Source organism: Mobula birostris, unplaced genomic scaffold (assembly GCF_030028105.1).
Source record: "Mobula birostris isolate sMobBir1 unplaced genomic scaffold, sMobBir1.hap1 scaffold_2926, whole genome shotgun sequence".
Classification (NCBI taxonomy): domain Eukaryota; kingdom Metazoa; phylum Chordata; class Chondrichthyes; order Myliobatiformes; family Myliobatidae; genus Mobula; species Mobula birostris.
Window position 1 is genome coordinate 10,139 of NW_027275985.1, and position 4,512 is coordinate 14,650.

The 4,512-nt window shown below is 44.1% G+C and overlaps 2 pseudogenes; both read left to right on the forward strand.

The window, feature by feature from the left end:
- Positions 1 to 454: 454 nt before the first annotated feature.
- Positions 455 to 1,734, forward strand: LOC140192875 (uncharacterized; annotated as a pseudogene).
- A 1,845-nt stretch (positions 1,735 to 3,579) lies between these two features.
- LOC140192874 (uncharacterized) lies at positions 3,580 to 4,248 on the forward strand (annotated as a pseudogene).
- The last annotated feature ends 264 nt before the right edge of the window (positions 4,249 to 4,512 follow it).

Genomic DNA, 4,512 nt, shown 5'->3' on the forward strand with positions numbered 1-4,512 from the left:
GCAGAACTGCCACTCCACTGGATCTCTCATTCTTGGAAATACTAAATGATGTGCCTGTTGCCCATTTTTAGCTAAGGAGATGAAAATTGTACTCAATTTTCTAAGCGTGATTTCATCAAAGTGTGTATGATAGTAGTAAGACATATTTACTGTTGTGCTTGATCAATCTAATATTGAAAATTAACATACAATTAAACTTCCAGATGCCTTCCATTGCTGATTGCTGGTTTACAGTGCTGCTCTTTATGAATATCAACGCTCCCAAATCTCTCACCATTTGAAAAGTACTCAACGATTTTTGGCTTTATTTCCATTTTTCTACCGATTCAGAAGTTGGTATCATCTCTGCAACTAAGGTAAAACTACAACAGCTCTATCAGATAGATTCCCGAGTGTTACCTGTTGCTGTGGAGGATTGAAGCAATGCCTTCTGCACAGAAATTCCTTGGATACCATGGGTGTTCTACAGCAGACCTTTATTCAGAGGTAAATGAGATCCAAGGAGTAGATTGAAACTCTAGCTGTGGGTTTGATTGTGGTACGAAGCACCGGAGAAGTAATCAAAGAAGAAATTTGGAACTGCCCAATGTGAACTGTGGGGTTATGAGAAATGAGGGAGGAAGATGTAAACTTATGCCAAGGAGGATATGAGTGGTCAGGCGATGCAGATTGTGATGGAAAGGCAGAAATAAGTAGAAATCTTGGATCAGGGAATTGCTCCGTGGACAGTCCCAAGCCCGGCTGTGAAAGCAGGAGAGTTGGGCATGGGGCTAGCAATCCTATCCTATAAAAGCCCAGAATTGCCAAAATGCCAGCAGAAGAGGAAGGATTTTCACCTGGGAGACATATTAAGTCATGTGGTGAAAGCTGCAAGTCCATAGAAGCACAGGGCTGATCAACTTTCTAATAACCAGGACCACCACCATTGGAACCTGGAATGTAACGATCAGGTATGAACGTGGAAAGACGGTGCAAGTGGTGGCTGAAATGGAGAACAATGATCTGAGCTTGCTCAGCATCATTGAGACAAGATGGAAACAGACTGGGCAGAGGCAGCTGACGACGGAGGAGCTGCTGCTTTATTCAGGGCATGAAGAGGGTGACACCTCGCGCACACAAAGAGTGGCTTTCATGTTATCAAAATCAGCAAAGAAGGTGTTGATAGAATAGAAAGCTCATAGTCCCCGCATCATCTCAGCATCCTTAGAAAAAAGAAGAAGAAGATCAAGATGAATGCCACACAGTGATATACATCAACTAACAACAGCAATGGACAAACCAAGGATGTTTTCTACACCAGACTCCTGACATCCTACAAGTGTATCTTGAGAGAGATATTAACATTCTCATGGCAGACTTCAATGCAAAAATTGGATTCGATAACACGGGCTTTGAAGACGTGATGGGAACACACAGACTGGTATGATGAGCAAGAGTGGAGAGTGCTTTGCCAACGTACGCACATTGAATAGCGTGGTCATTGGAGCCAGAATCTTTCCTCTCAGAAGAATTCATTAAACACCCGTGCATCACCAGACCACATAAAAGAGAAACAAATAGACCACATCTGTATATCCAAAAAATTCAGGAGATCACTTCAAGATATTAGAACAGATGTCACATCTGACTACCAGCTCTTGGTTGTGAAGCTGAAACTCAAACTGAATAAAAATTGGATGAAATCATATTCAATAAAGCAGAGAATTCAACATCAACCTTTTGAGAGATCTGTAGACCCAAGAAACATTCAAATTGGTCCTCAGCAACGAGTTCCATGTGCAACAAGAACTGCACGAGGAAGAGAGTCTACTTAACGAATGGCAGACAGTTAAGGAGTTGCTAGTTTCAGCATGTTAAAAGATACTAACTGCCAAAAAAAACCAGTGGAAAGAATAGATCTCTGCTGAAAAGTTACCAAGATTGAGGAGAGGAGGAGAAGAAAGTCATGAATAACAGCAGGATTAGAGCGGGAAAGGCAAAAGCACAGGAAGGGCATGCAGAGGCTCACAGGTCAGTGAAGAAGTGAACTAAAATTACACAAGCACAGTTATATAGACAGCCTGGCAGAAGAAGCGGAACAAGTGGCAGCATGTGACAATATGAGGAAGCTGTATGACACCTCCAAGAAACAGTAAGGCTGAGAGGCCAGTCAAGGTCAAAGATGGAAAGGCCATAGTGGGAACAGACCAACAGCTGAATATGCTGAAGATCTGCTGAACAGACCTGTACCTCTAAATCCACCTGACGTCCCTCCAGCCATTAGTGACCTATCTATAAACTGCGATGAGCCTACCGAAGAGAAAATCAAGAAAGCAAAAAAGCTGCTAAAGATTGGTAAAGCAGCTGGTCCAGATGACATTTCTGGAGAAGCTCTCAAGGTGGACCTGTACGCTACAGGAACGATGCTGTACCTTCTCTTTCAGAAGATCTGGAAGGAAGAGCAAGCACCAATGGACTGGAAAGAGAGCTACCTTGTCAAGGTTCCAGAAAGGGAGACCTTAGCAACTGCTCCAGTTAGCGAGGCATCACACTCTTGTGAATCTCAGGAAAAATCTTCTACAGAATAGTAATAGAGAGGATGAAGGATGTTGTAGACAGTAAATGAGATGAACAAGCAGGCAGAACAGATCATGTGCTGGGCCAAATAACCACACTACACATCATAGTCAAGCAGTCACTTGAGTGGAATTCATCTCTGTCCATTAACTTCATTGATTATGAAAAAGCCTTTGACTGTGTAGACAGAGAGACTCTGTGAAGAATTCTGTACCATGCAGGATGGTCAGACTGATCAAGAACTCGTATAAGGGAATGTCCTGTAGAGTCAGCCATGACAGACAGGCTCACCAGCTGCGTCAGGTGAAGACAGGAGTCAGACAAAAATGCCTAAAGTCCCCTTTGGTATTCCTTCTGATAATAAGGAGGGAGGAGAAGAGGAGGGAGAGCGTGTGCAGCCGTTCCGAATGAATATCGATATGTGTAACTAGGGGTGCCGTGCACAATCCGGATTTGATGGAGACAGCTGTGAGAAGCACAGAGGAACATCTGGAGTAACTTCTGAAATGCCTGCTTCGCTGCCGCTGCTACTGTGCAATCGAGAATCTCTGGAGACGAAGGCCCCAAATCCTCGGCTTTGCGTATCGCCTGTTGCCGGGGCCGGCGTCGAAACGCTTGGCACAGATGGTGCTCGGTGCTCGGTATTGAATAGGTAGCTGGAGGCTCGGAGTTTTTCGGATGGACTTGGAGTCAGACTGTGGTCGGGTGCTTCCAGGATGCTGCATCGGCAAGCTGGCGGCGCTGGAGGTTTACCGTCTGCGTGAGATGATGGGACTTTCGAGAGAATCTGAGACTTTTACTGTGCCATGGTCTGTTCTTATCAAATTACGGTATTGCTTTGCACTGTTGTAACTATGTGTTATAATTATGTAGTTTTTGTTAGTTTTTAAGTCAGTTTGTCATGTGTTTTCATGATATCATTCTGGAGAAACATTTTTATCATTTCTTAATGCATGCATTACTAAATGACAATAAAAGGGGACTGCATGTCCTCATAATCATAATCATAATCATAAACTGACCATGAAGACATCTAGAGCACAGAAAAGGAATGGAATCCAGAGAACACTATGTAAAAAACTGAATGGCCTGGACTTTGATGACGATATAGCTCCCTTGTCCCACACTCACAAGCAGATGCAGGAAAAAAACAATAGACCTGGCAACCACATCAGTGCAAGGTGGCCTTAACATCCATAAGGGAAAACTAGATCAATTCGATCTTCTTCAACCCGGTCACTCTTGAGGGATGTCCACTTGAGGAGGTGGAAGCCTTCATTTACCTGGACAGTGTCACTGACAGACTCTGATTCGGATGTCAAGGCAAGATCGGCAAAGCTAGGGCAGCCTCCATCCATCTCAAGAAAACGTGGTGCTCAAAGACACCATCACAATGCACTAACATCAGGCTGTTCAGCTCCCAACATGAAGTCAGGGACTATCAGAAAAGGGTGGACCTTTATAAATAGCTGTCTGAGAAAAATCCTCTAGATCAGCTGGCCAGAATCCATCGGCAATACCAACCCATGGCAATGAACACACCAGCTACCAGCGGAAGTAGAATTAAGGAAAAGAAGATGGGGTTAGATAGGGCACACTCTGCATAAGCCAAGTACCAACATCACTAGGTCAAGTGTTAACGTGGAATCTCCAGGAAAAGTGGAAAGAGGCCAGCCCAAGAACACCTGGTGACACGACCTTGAAGCAAACACTAAGAAGGTGGGAGACACCTGGGAACAATTTGAAAGACTGGTCCAGGACAGAAGACTTTCATGAGCTAATGTCGGTGGCCTATTCCCCAGAAGGGGTGATGAGCTAAACTAATTATTTAACTAGGGATTAGGGTAACTTTGAAACAGTATGGACATGATGGGCCGAATGTTATTGTAGTGCAATGATGTAATATGAGAGCCAGTAAATGTGGGATGAAGCAGCCTTCTTTGCTGTGTGACAAGC